This window comes from Lissotriton vulgaris, chromosome 10 (genome assembly GCF_964263255.1).
Source record: "Lissotriton vulgaris chromosome 10, aLisVul1.2, whole genome shotgun sequence".
Taxonomy (NCBI): Eukaryota; Metazoa; Chordata; class Amphibia; order Caudata; family Salamandridae; genus Lissotriton; species Lissotriton vulgaris.
The window spans coordinates 535,134,158-535,148,753 of NC_141698.1; the positions used below are offsets into that span (position 1 = coordinate 535,134,158).

Genomic DNA, 14,596 nt, shown 5'->3' on the forward strand with positions numbered 1-14,596 from the left:
AACTTGCATTGAGATAATAAGGTTTTAGAGTGTGCACAAAAAAAGCATCCAATGCACAGTGTTTCTGCCCGGTCTCGAACCGGGGACCTTTCGCGTGTTAGGCGAACGTGATGACCACTACACTACAGAAACTACCTTGGTGCTTTCTACTGTTAGAGGAAAGTTTCTCTCAAGCCTTCAACCTACTTCTATTCTGCTGTATCAGCAGCGGCTCAGAATGTGCAGAACAAGTGTGAAAACCTCAGAGATATCATCCAACATGCTTGCAATTAGACGTATTCAAAACTCACTTGTGCAGGCATCGACAGGCAAATATCTGATGCCTAAATGCCAGCGAGTACAGCTTGGGAAAGCATCACCTGGGACACACTGAGACTAAGCAGGTAGGCAGATAAAGCATGGTGATCCATTTTTCTTCTGAGGTTAGAAATATGTTGTGCAACAATGCACCCAGTATAACGAGAAATAGTCAGGCATAGTGCAATTTTAGTAGGGTTTGTATGTTTACCTCTAAAAAGGGCTCGTCCGGGATTTGAACCCGGGCCCTCTCGCACCCTAAGCGAGAATCATACCCCTAGACCAATGAGCCACGCAAGAGTCACCTCTGACACAGCTCCAGGGGTTAGTGGCAGCTAGCCAGTACATGCTGCTCTGTTCTGCAATATGATTGCTGTCTTTTTCATGACCGTCATCAAACAAGAAATTAAAAAGCCTCTGTCCTTCAGACAGTTTGTTTGCTTTAAGTGTCTGCTCGTGGTGAGGACAAGAGAAGCATTTCTGCTCTCATGCCTTGCTTTCATGAAGTAGGCCCACCCTACAGAGCAAAGTGCGAGCAAGCGAATGGCGCAAGCTATCGTCACTTCTCTTTTCGAGCTGTCACTGAGATCTCTGGAGCACACTACGTCAGGCTGGTGAGGAATAGACAGCCTCTATTATCTCAGCTTTCCTATAAAGTGAGCCAGTAAATGCAAACACTGTGAAAAACAGCAAGCTGCTGTTTCTGCCCGGTCTCGACCTTTCGCGTGTAAGGCGAACGTGATAACCACTACACTACAGAAACAGACACTACCTCAGGAATCTTGTTGGCATGTATTGGGTTGGAATGCACAGACTAAAGGCCAACGTCCTTGAAGCTCAAAGTTGGGCTCTCCTTACCCGGTCTCTCTTTCTTTGGAAGACAGGAATGAGGACCACTTTTTTTCCAAGAGGCGATTTGGAAACCATATCCTGAAATGACACTAGAAAAACACTTTGCATGTAATGTTCCTACACTGCTGGTCCAGCCCAGAAAAGCAGTTGCAACGAAGTCCTGCACTCCTTTATCATGTCAAAAGTGGAAAATAGCGTGCAGGGTAAGGAACCTTCTCGACATACACAGCGTCTTATAGCATTGAAAAGAAGAAAGGCTCCTATATGACAAGCAGCCTGAAAACTTCCACAGGATGGGCTCGTCCGGGATTTGAACCCGGGACCTCTCGCACCCAAAGCGAGAATCATACCCCTAGACCAACGAGCCTGAGTGGCCAAGATACATTTTGAACAATTACTGAAGCGTCTTTCAGAAAATAGCAGGGCTATTTGGCTCGTCTCCCTATAAGTGAGCCACACAAAGTCATGTTTTCTCTCAAGTTGTTGTTATTTCTTTCCAGCAAGGAAGGGGGCAGCCAATCTCCTATCGGCCAGTGAGCAGTAAAAAGGCACAGATGAGAACAGCAACCACTTTCTGGCACTTGTACTCCTCTGCAAGTCCTGGACCCTTGCTCCATAGACTTCCATACCAGAAGCAATGAAGGGCCCACCATTTCTTGCACCTGAGAAAGTGGTGTTTGATATTTGCATTCAAACGCGCTCGCTCAGCGCTCGATCAGGCTCGATCAGGCGAGATTTATATGAGTGGCTCACAGGCCTGAAACATTCACCTGGGAGACCCAGAGTGGCTGACTTCCCAGTATGGCCATTGTTGGGCGAGTCTCCTCCTTTCCTCCGACTCAATCTAGAATTGGCTGCAAATCACAAGAGGGAGTGCAATGTCCGTGTGTAGTGCCTACTCCCAGCTACCTCTCTGTCTTCCTTATGTAAATTAGAATTTGCAAGGGGAGACCATTGGCAATCTGCTCCTCCCACATAACCAGGAAGCCCTGTTGAACATGTCTGCCTGTGTTGTTCCAGGAACACTGCCTTCTCTGCCCAAAAGGTGGCAGGAGAGCCTCACAACAAATGATGGGATCAAATGCTTATTTCGAAACCCAGCATGGCAGTTACTGTGATGGAGTGCAAATGTAATGGAAGGTGTGCCTGAGGTGTCCCTTTCAGAAATACATGGAATTGTGATTGAGGGCCCAGCCTGGTGGATTTCTCTTTATTTACTACAGGTTCCTGCAAATATTGTGGTGTGTCTGGGGAATGCACTGCAAAAATTAGGAAGACTTAAGGGTGTAAAAGGGACCTGTCAGAAGTGGGATTTGAACCCACGCCTCCATGAGGAGACCAGAAGGCTCAGCATCACTGAAGATCAAGCTCTCTTGAGTCTGGCGCCTTAGACCACTCGGCCATCCTGACGGCTCAGGGTGTGCTTAGTTCTGACTCTTCTGTCTGCACCTGCCAACGTTTCCACTTACAACGTTCACAGCAATGTCACAGGTGTAAAGGCCCCAACAATACAACATAGCTTAAATAAAATAAAAATAGGCCCAAGAACAACCCCCAGATGATCGATGGAGATAACTTTGTTTCGTCTGCAAAGGTAAAGAAATTTTCTCACGGCTCACTGTGTCCAAAGACCACCTCTTCTTAAAATTGCATTGAGATAATAAGGTTTTAGAGTGTGCACAAAAAAAGCATCCAATGCACAGTGTTTCTGCCCGGTCTCGAACCGGGGACCTTTCGCGTGTTAGGCGAACGTGATGACCACTACACTATAGGAACTACCTTGGTGCTTTCTACTGTTAGAGGAAAGTTTCTCTCAAGCCTTCACCCTACTTCTATTCTGCTGTATCAGCAGCGGCTCAGAATGTGCAGAACAAGTGTGAAAACCTCAGAGATATCATCCAACATGCTTGCAATTAGACGTATTCAAAACTCACTTGTGCAGGCATCGACAGGCAAATATCTGATGCCTAAATGCCAGCGAGTACAGCTTGGGAAAGCATCACCTGGGACACACTGAGACTAAGCAGGTAGGCAGATAAAGCATGGTGATCCATTTTTCTTCTGAGGTTAGAAATATGTTGTGCAACAATGCACCCAGTATAACGAGAAATAGTCAGGCATAGTGCAATTTTAGTAGGGTTTGTATGTTTACCTCTAAAAAGGGCTCGTCCGGGATTTGAACCCGGGACCTCTCGCACCCTAAGCGAGAATCATACCCCTAGACCAACGAGCCACGTAAGAGTCACCTCTGACACAGCTCCAGGGGTTAGTGGCAGCTAGCCAGTACATGCTGCTCTGTTCTGCAATATGATTGCTGTCTTTTTCATGACCGTCATCAAACAAGAAATTAAAAAGCCTCTGTCCTTCAGACAGTTTGTTTGCTTTAAGTGTCTGCTCGTGGTGAGGACAAGAGAAGCATTTCTGCTCTCATGCCTTGCTTTCATGAAGTAGGCCCACCCTACAGAGCAAAGTGCGAGCAAGCGAATGGCGCAAGCTATCGTCACTTCTCTTTTCGAGCTGTCACTGAGATCTCTGGAGCACACTACGTCAGGCTGGTGAGGAATAGACAGCCTCTATTATCTCAGCTTTCCTATAAAGTGAGCCAGTAAATGCAAACACTGTGAAAAACAGCAAGCTGCTGTTTCTGCCCGGTCTCGACCTTTCGCGTGTAAGGCGAACGTGATAACCACTACACTACAGAAACAGACACCACCTCAGGAATCTTGTTGGCATGTATTGGGTTGGAATGCACAGACTAAAGGCCAACGTCCTTGAAGCTCAAAGTTGGGCTCTCCTTACCCGGTCTCTCTTTCTTTGGAAGACATGAATGAGGACCACTTTTTTTCCAAGAGGCGATTTGGAAACCATATCCTGAAATGACACTAGAAAAACACTTTGCATGTAATGTTCCTACACTGCTGGTCCAGCCCAGAAAAGCAGTTGCAACGAAGTCCTGCACTCCTTTATCATGTCAAAAGTGGAAAATAGCGTGCAGGGTAAGGAACCTTCTCGACATACACAGCGTCTTATAGTATTGAAAAGAAGAAAGGCTCCTATATGACAAGCAGCCTGAAAACTTCCACAGGATGGGCTCGTCCGGGATTTGAACCCAGGACCTCTCGCACCTAAAGCGAGAATCATACCCCTAGACCAACGAGCCTGAGTGGCCAAGATACATTTTGAACAATTACTGAAGCGTCTTTCAGAAAATAGCAGGGCTATTTGGCTCGTCTCCCTATAAGTGAGCCACACAAAGTCATGTTTTCTCTCAAGTTGTTGTTTTTTCACTCCAGCAAGGAAGGGGGCAGCCAATCTCCTATCGGCCAGTGAGCAGTAAAACGGCACAGATGAGAACAGCAACCACTTTCTGGCACTTGTACTCCTCTGCAAGTCCTGGACCCTTGCTCCATAGACTTCCACACCAGAAGCAATGAAGGGCCCACCATTTCTTGCACCTGAGAAAGTGGTGTTTGATATTTGCATTCAAACGCGCTCGCTCAGCGCTCGATCAGGCTCGATCAGGCGAGATGTATATGAGTGGCTCACAAGCCTGAAACATTCACCTGGGAGACCCAGAGTGGCTGACTTCCCAGTATGGCCATTGTTGGGCGAGTCTCCTCCTTTCCTCCGACTCAATCTAGAATTGGCTGCAAATCACAAGAGGGAGTGCAATGTCCGTGTGTAGTGCCTACTCCCAGCTACCTCTCTGTCTTCCTTATGTAAATTAGAATTTGCATGGGGGGACCATTGGCAATCTGCTCCTCCCACATAACCAGGAAGCCCTGTTGAACATGTCTGCCTGTGTTGTTCCAGAAACACTGCCTTCTCTGCCCAAAAGGTGGCAGGAGAGCCTCACAACAAATGATGGGATCAAATGCTTATTTCGAAACCCAGCATGGCAGTTACTGTGATGGAGTGCAAATGTAATGGAAGGTGTGCCTGAGGTGTCCCTTTCAGAAATACATGGAATTGTGATTGAGGGCCCAGCCTGGTGGATTTCTCTTTATTTACTACAGGTTCCTGCAAATATTGTGGTGTGTCTGGGGAATGCACTGCAAAAATTAGGAAGACTTAAGGGTGTAAAAGGGACCTGTCAGAAGTGGGATTTGAACCCACGCCTCCATGAGGAGACCAGAAGGCTCAGCATCACTGAAGATCAAGCTCTCTTGAGTCTGGCGCCTTAGACCACTCGGCCATCCTGACGGCTCAGGGTGTGCTTAGTTCTGACTCTTCTGTCTGCACCTGCCAACGTTTCCACTTACAACGTTCACAGCAATGTCACAGGTGTAAAGGCCCCAACAATACAACATAGCTTAAATAAAATAAAAATAGGCCCAAGAACAACCCCCAGATGATCGATGGAGATAACTTTGTTTCGTCTGCAAAGGTAAAGAAATTTTCTCACGGCTCACTGTGTCCAAAGACCACCTCTTCTTAAAATTGCATTGAGATAATAAGGTTTTAGAGTGTGCACAAAAAAAGCATCCAATGCACAGTGTTTCTGCCCGGTCTCGAACCGTGGACCTTTCGCGTGTTAGGCGAACGTGATGACCACTACACTACAGAAACTACCTTGGTGCTTTCTACTGTTAGAGGAAAGTTTCTCTCAAGCCTTCACCCTACTTCTATTCTGCTGTATCAGCAGCGGCTCAGAATGTGCAGAACAAGTGTGAAAACCTCAGAGATATCATCCAACATGCTTGCAATTAGACGTATTCAAAACTCACTTGTGCAGGCATCGACAGGCAAATATCTGATGCCTAAATGCCAGCGAGTACAGCTTGGGAAAGCATCACCTGGGACACACTGAGACTAAGCAGGTAGGCAGATAAAGCATGGTGATCCATTTTTCTTCTGAGGTTAGAAATATGTTGTGCAACAATGCACCCAGTATAACGAGAAATAGTCAGGCATAGTGCAATTTTAGTAGGGTTTGTATGTTTACCTCTAAAAAGGGCTCATCCGGGATTTGAACCCGGGACCTCTCGCACCCTAAGCGAGAATCATACCCCTAGACCAATGAGCCACGCAAGAGTCACCTCTGACACAGCTCCAGGGGTTAGTGGCAGCTAGCCAGTACATGCTGCTCTGTTCTGCAATATGATTGCTGTCTTTTTCATGACCGTCATCAAACAAGAAATTAAAAAGCCTCTGTCCTTCAGACAGTTTGTTTGCTTTAAGTGTCTGCTCGTGGTGAGGACAAGAGAAGCATTTCTGCTCTCATGCCTTGCTTTCATGAAGTAGGCCCACCCTACAGAGCAAAGTGCGAGCAAGCGAATGGCGCAAGCTATCGTCACTTCTCTTTTCGAGCTGTCACTGAGATCTCTGGAGCACACTACGTCAGGCTGGTGAGGAATAGACAGCCTCTATTATCTCAGCTTTCCTATAAAGTGAGCCAGTAAATGCAAACACTGTGAAAAACAGCAAGCTGCTGTTTCTGCCCGGTCTCGACCTTTCGCGTGTAAGGCGAACGTGATAACCACTACACTACAGAAACAGACACCACCTCAGGAATCTTGTTGGCATGTATTGGGTTGGAATGCACAGACTAAAGGCCAACGTCCTTGAAGCTCAAAGTTGGGCTCTCCTTACCCGGTCTCTCTTTCTTTGGAAGACAGGAATGAGGACCACTTTTTTTCCAAGAGGCGATTTGGAAACCATATCCTGAAATGACACTAGAAAAACACTTTGCATGTAATGTTCCTACACTGCTGGTCCAGCCCAGAAAAGCAGTTGCAACGAAGTCCTGCACTCCTTTATCATGTCAAAAGTGGAAAATAGCGTGCAGGGTAAGGAACCTTCTCGACATACACAGCGTCTTATAGCATTGAAAAGAAGAAAGGCTCCTATATGACAAGCAGCCTGAAAACTTCCACAGGATGGGCTCGTCCGGGATTTGAACCCAGGACCTCTCGCACCCAAAGCGAGAATCATACCCCTAGACCAACGAGCCTGAGTGGCCAAGATACATTTTGAACAATTACTGAAGCGTCTTTCAGAAAATAGCAGGGCTATTTGGCTCGTCTCCCTATAAGTGAGCCACACAAAGTCATGTTTTCTCTCAAGTTGTTGTTTTTTCACTCCAGCAAGGAAGGGGGCAGCCAATCTCCTATCGGCCAGTGAGCAGTAAAACGGCACAGATGAGAACAGCAACCACTTTCTGGCACTTGTACTCCTCTGCAAGTCCTGGACCCTTGCTCCATAGACTTCCACACCAGAAGCAATGAAGGGCCCACCATTTCTTGCACCTGAGAAAGTGGTGTTTGATATTTGCATTCAAACGCGCTCGCTCAGCGCTCGATCAGGCTCGATCAGGCGAGATGTATATGAGTGGCTCACAAGCCTGAAACATTCACCTGGGAGACCCAGAGTGGCTGACTTCCCAGTATGGCCATTGTTGGGCGAGTCTCCTCCTTTCCTCCGACTCAATCTAGAATTGGCTGCAAATCACAAGAGGGAGTGCAATGTCCGTGTGTAGTGCCTACTCCCAGCTACCTCTCTGTCTTCCTTATGTAAATTAGAATTTGCATGGGGGGACCATTGGCAATCTGCTCCTCCCACATAACCAGGAAGCCCTGTTGAACATGTCTGCCTGTGTTGTTCCAGAAACACTGCCTTCTCTGCCCAAAAGGTGGCAGGAGAGCCTCACAACAAATGATGGGATCAAATGCTTATTTCGAAACCCAGCATGGCAGTTACTGTGATGGAGTGCAAATGTAATGGAAGGTGTGCCTGAGGTGTCCCTTTCAGAAATACATGGAATTGTGAATGAGGGCCCAGCCTGGTGGATTTCTCTTTATTTAGTACAGGTTCCTGCAAATATTGTGGTGTGTCTGGGGAATGCACTGCAAAAATTAGGAAGACTTAAGGGTGTAAAAGGGACCTGTCAGAAGTGGGATTTGAACCCACGCCTCCATGAGGAGACCAGAAGGCTCAGCATCACTGAAGATCAAGCTCTCTTGAGTCTGGCGCCTTAGACCACTCGGCCATCCTGACGGCTCAGGGTGTGCTTAGTTCTGACTCTTCTGTCTGCACCTGCCAACGTTTCCACTTACAACGTTCACAGCAATGTCACAGGTGTAAAGGCCCCAACAATACAACATAGCTTAAATAAAATAAAAATAGGCCCAAGAACAACCCCCAGATGATCGATGGAGATAACTTTGTTTCGTCTGCAAAGGTAAAGAAATTTTCTCACGGCTCACTGTGTCCAAAGACCACCTCTTCTTAAACTTGCATTGAGATAATAAGGTTTCAGAGTGTGCACAAAAAAAGCATCCAATGCACAGTGTTTCTGCCCGGTCTCGAACCGGGGACCTTTCGCGTGTTAGGCGAACGTGATGACCACTACACTACAGAAACTACCTTGGTGCTTTCTACTGTTAGAGGAAAGTTTCTCTCAAGCCTTCACCCTACTTCTATTCTGCTGTATCAGCAGCGGCTCAGAATGTGCAGAACAAGTGTGAAAACCTCAGAGATATCATCCAACATGCTTGCAATTAGACGTATTCAAAACTCACTTGTGCAGGCATCGACAGGCAAATATCTGATGCCTAAATGCCAGCGAGTACAGCTTGGGAAAGCATCACCTGGGACACACTGAGACTAAGCAGGTAGGCAGATAAAGCATGGTGATCCATTTTTCTTCTGAGGTTGGAAATATGTTGTGCAACAATGCACCCAGTATAACGAGAAATAGTCAGGCATAGTGCAATTTTAGTAGGGTTTGTATGTTTACCTCTAAAAAGGGCTCGTCCGGGATTTGAACCCGGGACCTCTCGCACCCTAAGCGAGAATCATACCCCTAGACCAACGAGCCACGCAAGAGTCACCTCTGACACAGCTCCAGGGGTTAGTGGCAGCTAGCCAGTACATGCTGCTCTGTTCTGCATTATGATTGCTGTCTTTTTCATGACCGTCATCAAACAAGAGATTAAAAAGCCTCTGTCCTTCAGACAGTTTGTTTGCTTTAAGTGTCTGCTCGTGGTGAGGACAAGAGAAGCATTTCTGCTCTCATGCCTTGCTTTCATGAAGTAGGCCCACCCTACAGAGCAAAGTGCGAGCAAGCGAATGGCGCAAGCTATCGTCACTTCTCTTTTCGAGCTGTCACTGAGATCTCTGGAGCACACTACGTCAGGCTGGTGAGGAATAGACAGCCTCTATTATCTCAGCTTTCCTATAAAGTGAGCCAGTAAATGCAAACACTGTGAAAAACAGCAAGCTGCTGTTTCTGCCCGGTCTCGAACCAGGGACCTTTCGCGTGTAAGGCGAACGTGATAACCACTACACTACAGAAACAGACACTACCTCAGGAATCTTGTTGGCATGTATTGGGTTGGAATGCACAGACTAAAGGCCAACGTCCTTGAAGCTCAAAGTTGGGCTCTCCTTACCCGGTCTCTCTTTCTTTGGAAGACAGGAATGAGGACCACTTTTTTTCCAAGAGGCGATTTGGAAACCATATCCTGAAATGACACTAGAAAAACACTTTGCATGTAATGTTCCTACACTGCTGGTCCAGCCCAGAAAAGCAGTTGCAACGAAGTCCTGCACTCCTTTATCATGTCAAAAGTGGAAAATAGCGTGCAGGGTAAGGAACCTTCTCGACATACACAGCGTCTTATAGCATTGAAAAGAAGAAAGGCTCCTATATGACAAGCAGCCTGAAAACTTCCACAGGATGGGCTCGTCCGGGATTTGAACCCGGGACCTCTCGCACCCAAAGCGAGAATCATACCCCTAGACCAACGAGCCTGAGTGGCCAAGATACATTTTGAACAATTACTGAAGCGTCTTTCAGAAAATAGCAGGGCTATTTGGCTCGTCTCCCTATAAGTGAGCCACACAAAGTCATGTTTTCTCTCAAGTTGTTGTTTTTTCTTTCCAGCAAGGAAGGGGGCAGCCAATCTCCTATCGGCCAGTGAGCAGTAAAAAGGCACAGATGAGAACAGCAACCACTTTCTGGCACTTGTACTCCTCTGCAAGTCCTGGACCCTTGCTCCATAGACTTCCACACCAGAAGCAATGAAGGGCCCACCATTTCTTGCACCTGAGAAAGTGGTGTTTGATATTTGCATTCAAACGCGCTCGCTCAGCGCTCGATCAGGCTCGATCAGGCGAGATTTATATGAGTGGCTCACAGGCCTGAAACATTCACCTGGGAGACCCAGAGTGGCTGACTTCCCAGTATGGCCATTGTTGGGCGAGTCTCCTCCTTTCCTCCGACTCAATCTAGAATTGGCTGCAAATCACAAGAGGGAGTGCAATGTCCGTGTGTAGTGCCTACTCCCAGCTACCTCTCCGTCTTCCTTATGTAAATTAGAATTTGCAAGGGGAGACCATTGGCAATCTGCTCCTCCCACATAACCAGGAAGCCCTGTTGAACATGTCTGCCTGTGTTGTTCCAGGAACACTGCCTTCTCTGCCCAAAAGGTGGCAGGAGAGCCTCACAACAAATGATGGGATCAAATGCTTATTTCGAAACCCAGCATGGCAGTTACTGTGATGGAGTGCAAATGTAATGGAAGGTGTGCCTGAGGTGTCCCTTTCAGAAATACATGGAATTGTGATTGAGGGCCCAGCCTGGTGGATTTCTCTTTATTTACTACAGGTTCCTGCAAATATTGTGGTGTGTCTGGGGAATGCACTGCAAAAATTAGGAAGACTTAAGGGTGTAAAAGGGACCTGTCAGAAGTGGGATTTGAACCCACGCCTCCATGAGGAGACCAGAAGGCTCAGCATCACTGAAGATCAAGCTCTCTTGAGTCTGGCGCCTTAGACCACTCGGCCATCCTGACGGCTCAGGGTGTGCTTAGTTCTGACTCTTCTGTCTGCACCTGCCAACGTTTCCACTTACAACGTTCACAGCAATGTCACAGGTGTAAAGGCCCCAACAATACAACATAGCTTAAATAAAATAAAAATAGGCCCAAGAACAACCCCCAGATGATCGATGGAGATAACTTTGTTTCGTCTGCAAAGGTAAAGAAATTTTCTCACGGCTCACTGTGTCCAAAGACCACCTCTTCTTAAAATTGCATTGAGATAATAAGGTTTTAGAGTGTGCACAAAAAAAGCATCCAATGCACAGTGTTTCTGCCCGGTCTCGAACCGGGGACCTTTCGCGTGTTAGGCGAACGTGATGACCACTACACTACAGAAACTACCTTGGTGCTTTCTACTGTTAGAGGAAAGTTTCTCTCAAGCCTTCACCCTACTTCTATTCTGCTGTATCAGCAGCGGCTCAGAATGTGCAGAACAAGTGTGAAAACCTCAGAGATATCATCCAACATGCTTGCAATTAGACGTATTCAAAACTCACTTGTGCAGGCATCGACAGGCAAATATCTGATGCCTAAATGCCAGCGAGTACAGCTTGGGAAAGCATCACCTGGGACACACTGAGACTAAGCAGGTAGGCAGATAAAGCATGGTGATCCATTTTTCTTCTGAGGTTAGAAATATGTTGTGCAACAATGCACCCAGTATAACGAGAAATAGTCAGGCATAGTGCAATTTTAGTAGGGTTTGTATGTTTACCTCTAAAAAGGGCTCGTCCGGGATTTGAACCCGGGACCTCTCGCACCCTAAGCGAGAATCATACCCCTAGACCAACGAGCCACGCAAGAGTCACCTCTGACACAGCTCCAGGGGTTAGTGGCAGCTAGCCAGTACATGCTGCTCTGTTCTGCAATATGATTGCTGTCTTTTTCATGACCGTCATCAAACAAGAAATTAAAAAGCCTCTGTCCTTCAGACAGTTTGTTTGCTTTAAGTGTCTGCTCGTGGTGAGGACAAGAGAAGCATTTCTGCTCTCATGCCTTGCTTTCATGAAGTAGGCCCACCCTACAGAGCAAAGTGCGAGCAAGCGAATGGCGCAAGCTATCGTCACTTCTCTTTTCGAGCTGTCACTGAGATCTCTGGAGCACACTACGTCAGGCTGGTGAGGAATAGACAGCCTCTATTATCTCAGCTTTCCTATAAAGTGAGCCAGTAAATGCAAACACTGTGAAAAACAGCAAGCTGCTGTTTCTGCCCGGTCTCGACCTTTCGCGTGTAAGGCGAACGTGATAACCACTACACTACAGAAACAGACACCACCTCAGGAATCTTGTTGGCATGTATTGGGTTGGAATGCACAGACTAAAGGCCAACGTCCTTGAAGCTCAAAGTTGGGCTCTCCTTACCCGGTCTCTCTTTCTTTGGAAGACAGGAATGAGGACCACTTTTTTTCCAAGAGGCGATTTGGAAACCATATCCTGAAATGACACTAGAAAAAAACTTTGCATGTAATGTTCCTACACTGCTGGTCCAGCCCAGAAAAGCAGTTGCAACGAAGTCCTGCACTCCTTTATCATGTCAAAAGTGGAAAATAGCGTGCAGGGTAAGGAACTTTCTCGACATACACAGCGTCTTATAGCATTGAAAAGAAGAAAGGCTCCTATATGACAAGCAGCCTGAAAACTTCCACAGGATGGGCTCGTCCGGGATTTGAACCCAGGACCTCTCGCACCCAAAGCGAGAATCATACCCCTAGACCAACGAGCCTGAGTGGCCAAGATACATTTTGAACAATTACTGAAGCGTCTTTCAGAAAATAGCAGGGCTATTTGGCTCGTCTCCCTATAAGTGAGCCACACAAAGTCATGTTTTCTCTCAAGTTGTTGTTTTTTCACTCCAGCAAGGAAGGGGGCAGCCAATCTCCTATCGGCCAGTGAGCAGTAAAACGGCACAGATGAGAACAGCAACCACTTTCTGGCACTTGTACTCCTCTGCAAGTCCTGGACCCTTGCTCCATAGACTTCCACACCAGAAGCAATGAAGGGCCCACCATTTCTTGCACCTGAGAAAGTGGTGTTTGATATTTGCATTCAAACGCGCTCGCTCAGCGCTCGATTAGGCTCGATCAGGCGAGATGTATATGAGTGGCTCACAAGCCTGAAACATTCACCTGGGAGACCCAGAGTGGCTGACTTCCCAGTATGGCCATTGTTGGGCGAGTCTCCTCCTTTCCTCCGACTCAATCTAGAATTGGCTGCAAATCACAAGAGGGAGTGCAATGTCCGTGTGTAGTGCCTACTCCCAGCTACCTCTCTGTCTTCCTTATGTAAATTAGAATTTGCATGGGGGGACCATTGGCAATCTGCTCCTCCCACATAACCAGGAAGCCCTGTTGAACATGTCTGCCTGTGTTGTTCCAGAAACACTGCCTTCTCTGCCCAAAAGGTGGCAGGAGAGCCTCACAACAAATGATGGGATCAAATGCTTATTTCGAAACCCAGCATGGCAGTTACTGTGATGGAGTGCAAATGTAATGGAAGGTGTGCCTGAGGTGTCCCTTTCAGAAATACATGGAATTGTGATTGAGGGCCCAGCCTGGTGGATTTCTCTTTATTTACTACAGGTTCCTGCAAATATTGTGGTGTGTCTGGGGAATGCACTGCAAAAATTAGGAAGACTTAAGGGTGTAAAAGGGACCTGTCAGAAGTGGGATTTGAACCCACGCCTCCATGAGGAGACCAGAAGGCTCAGCATCACTGAAGATCAAGCTCTCTTGAGTCTGGCGCCTTAGACCACTCGGCCATCCTGACGGCTCAGGGTGTGCTTAGTTCTGACTCTTCTGTCTGCACCTGCCAACGTTTCCACTTACAACGTTCACAGCAATGTCACAGGTGTAAAGGCCCCAACAATACAACATAGCTTAAATAAAATAAAAATAGGCCCAAGAACAACCCCCAGATGATCGATGGAGATAACTTTGTTTCGTCTGCAAAGGTAAAGAAATTTTCTCACGGCTCACTGTGTCCAAAGACCACCTCTTCTTAAAATTGCATTGAGATAATAAGGTTTTAGAGTGTGCACAAAAAAAGCATCCAATGCACAGTGTTTCTGCCCGGTCTCGAACCGTGGACCTTTCGCGTGTTAGGCGAACGTGATGACCACTACACTACAGAAACTACCTTGGTGCTTTCTACTGTTAGAGGAAAGTTTCTCTCAAGCCTTCACCCTACTTCTATTCTGCTGTATCAGCAGCGGCTCAGAATGTGCAGAACAAGTGTGAAAACCTCAGAGATATCATCCAACATGCTTGCAATTAGACGTATTCAAAACTCACTTGTGCAGGCATCGACAGGCAAATATCTGATGCCTAAATGCCAGCGAGTACAGCTTGGGAAAGCATCACCTGGGACACACTGAGACTAAGCAGGTAGGCAGATAAAGCATGGTGATCCATTTTTCTTCTGAGGTTAGAAATATGTTGTGCAACAATGCACCCAGTATAACGAGAAATAGTCAGGCATAGTGCAATTTTAGTAGGGTTTGTATGTTTACCTCTAAAAAGGGCTCGTCCGGGATTTGAACCCGGGACCTCTCGCACCCTAAGCGAGAATCATACCCCTAGACCAATGAGCCACGCAAGAGTCACCTCTGACACAGCTCCAGGGGT

General features: G+C 47.0%; 20 non-coding genes across 20 annotated transcripts; all 20 read right to left on the reverse strand.

Annotated features, from left to right (window-relative positions):
- Window positions 1-59: 59 nt before the first annotated feature.
- On the reverse strand, window positions 60-132 carry TRNAV-AAC (transfer RNA valine (anticodon AAC)). Its single transcript has one exon. It is a non-coding gene; the product is annotated as a tRNA-Val (tRNA).
- A 385-nt stretch (window positions 133-517) lies between these two features.
- On the reverse strand, window positions 518-589 carry TRNAP-AGG (transfer RNA proline (anticodon AGG)). The gene has a single exon. It is a non-coding gene; the product is annotated as a tRNA-Pro (tRNA).
- Window positions 590-1,444: 855 nt separating this feature from the next.
- Window positions 1,445-1,516, reverse strand: TRNAP-UGG (transfer RNA proline (anticodon UGG)). Its single transcript has one exon. It is a non-coding gene; the product is annotated as a tRNA-Pro (tRNA).
- A 931-nt stretch (window positions 1,517-2,447) lies between these two features.
- Window positions 2,448-2,559, reverse strand: TRNAL-CAA (transfer RNA leucine (anticodon CAA)). The gene is made up of 2 exons: window positions 2,522-2,559; window positions 2,448-2,493 (listed from the first exon to the last, which is right to left on the reverse strand). It is a non-coding gene; the product is annotated as a tRNA-Leu (tRNA).
- A 293-nt stretch (window positions 2,560-2,852) lies between these two features.
- TRNAV-AAC (transfer RNA valine (anticodon AAC)) lies at window positions 2,853-2,925 on the reverse strand. Its single transcript has one exon. It is a non-coding gene; the product is annotated as a tRNA-Val (tRNA).
- A 385-nt stretch (window positions 2,926-3,310) lies between these two features.
- On the reverse strand, window positions 3,311-3,382 carry TRNAP-AGG (transfer RNA proline (anticodon AGG)). Its single transcript has one exon. It is a non-coding gene; the product is annotated as a tRNA-Pro (tRNA).
- A 1,858-nt stretch (window positions 3,383-5,240) lies between these two features.
- On the reverse strand, window positions 5,241-5,352 carry TRNAL-CAA (transfer RNA leucine (anticodon CAA)). The gene is made up of 2 exons: window positions 5,315-5,352; window positions 5,241-5,286 (listed from the first exon to the last, which is right to left on the reverse strand). It is a non-coding gene; the product is annotated as a tRNA-Leu (tRNA).
- Window positions 5,353-5,645: 293 nt separating this feature from the next.
- Window positions 5,646-5,718, reverse strand: TRNAV-AAC (transfer RNA valine (anticodon AAC)). Its single transcript has one exon. It is a non-coding gene; the product is annotated as a tRNA-Val (tRNA).
- Window positions 5,719-6,103: 385 nt separating this feature from the next.
- Window positions 6,104-6,175, reverse strand: TRNAP-AGG (transfer RNA proline (anticodon AGG)). Its single transcript has one exon. It is a non-coding gene; the product is annotated as a tRNA-Pro (tRNA).
- A 1,858-nt stretch (window positions 6,176-8,033) lies between these two features.
- TRNAL-CAA (transfer RNA leucine (anticodon CAA)) lies at window positions 8,034-8,145 on the reverse strand. Its single transcript has 2 exons — window positions 8,108-8,145; window positions 8,034-8,079 (listed from the first exon to the last, which is right to left on the reverse strand). It is a non-coding gene; the product is annotated as a tRNA-Leu (tRNA).
- Window positions 8,146-8,438: 293 nt separating this feature from the next.
- On the reverse strand, window positions 8,439-8,511 carry TRNAV-AAC (transfer RNA valine (anticodon AAC)). Its single transcript has one exon. It is a non-coding gene; the product is annotated as a tRNA-Val (tRNA).
- Window positions 8,512-8,896: 385 nt separating this feature from the next.
- On the reverse strand, window positions 8,897-8,968 carry TRNAP-AGG (transfer RNA proline (anticodon AGG)). The gene has a single exon. It is a non-coding gene; the product is annotated as a tRNA-Pro (tRNA).
- Window positions 8,969-9,374: 406 nt separating this feature from the next.
- On the reverse strand, window positions 9,375-9,447 carry TRNAV-UAC (transfer RNA valine (anticodon UAC)). Its single transcript has one exon. It is a non-coding gene; the product is annotated as a tRNA-Val (tRNA).
- Window positions 9,448-9,831: 384 nt separating this feature from the next.
- Window positions 9,832-9,903, reverse strand: TRNAP-UGG (transfer RNA proline (anticodon UGG)). Its single transcript has one exon. It is a non-coding gene; the product is annotated as a tRNA-Pro (tRNA).
- A 931-nt stretch (window positions 9,904-10,834) lies between these two features.
- On the reverse strand, window positions 10,835-10,946 carry TRNAL-CAA (transfer RNA leucine (anticodon CAA)). Its single transcript has 2 exons — window positions 10,909-10,946; window positions 10,835-10,880 (listed from the first exon to the last, which is right to left on the reverse strand). It is a non-coding gene; the product is annotated as a tRNA-Leu (tRNA).
- Window positions 10,947-11,239: 293 nt separating this feature from the next.
- TRNAV-AAC (transfer RNA valine (anticodon AAC)) lies at window positions 11,240-11,312 on the reverse strand. The gene has a single exon. It is a non-coding gene; the product is annotated as a tRNA-Val (tRNA).
- A 385-nt stretch (window positions 11,313-11,697) lies between these two features.
- Window positions 11,698-11,769, reverse strand: TRNAP-AGG (transfer RNA proline (anticodon AGG)). Its single transcript has one exon. It is a non-coding gene; the product is annotated as a tRNA-Pro (tRNA).
- A 1,858-nt stretch (window positions 11,770-13,627) lies between these two features.
- Window positions 13,628-13,739, reverse strand: TRNAL-CAA (transfer RNA leucine (anticodon CAA)). Its single transcript has 2 exons — window positions 13,702-13,739; window positions 13,628-13,673 (listed from the first exon to the last, which is right to left on the reverse strand). It is a non-coding gene; the product is annotated as a tRNA-Leu (tRNA).
- A 293-nt stretch (window positions 13,740-14,032) lies between these two features.
- Window positions 14,033-14,105, reverse strand: TRNAV-AAC (transfer RNA valine (anticodon AAC)). The gene has a single exon. It is a non-coding gene; the product is annotated as a tRNA-Val (tRNA).
- A 385-nt stretch (window positions 14,106-14,490) lies between these two features.
- On the reverse strand, window positions 14,491-14,562 carry TRNAP-AGG (transfer RNA proline (anticodon AGG)). Its single transcript has one exon. It is a non-coding gene; the product is annotated as a tRNA-Pro (tRNA).
- Window positions 14,563-14,596: the final 34 nt, after the last annotated feature.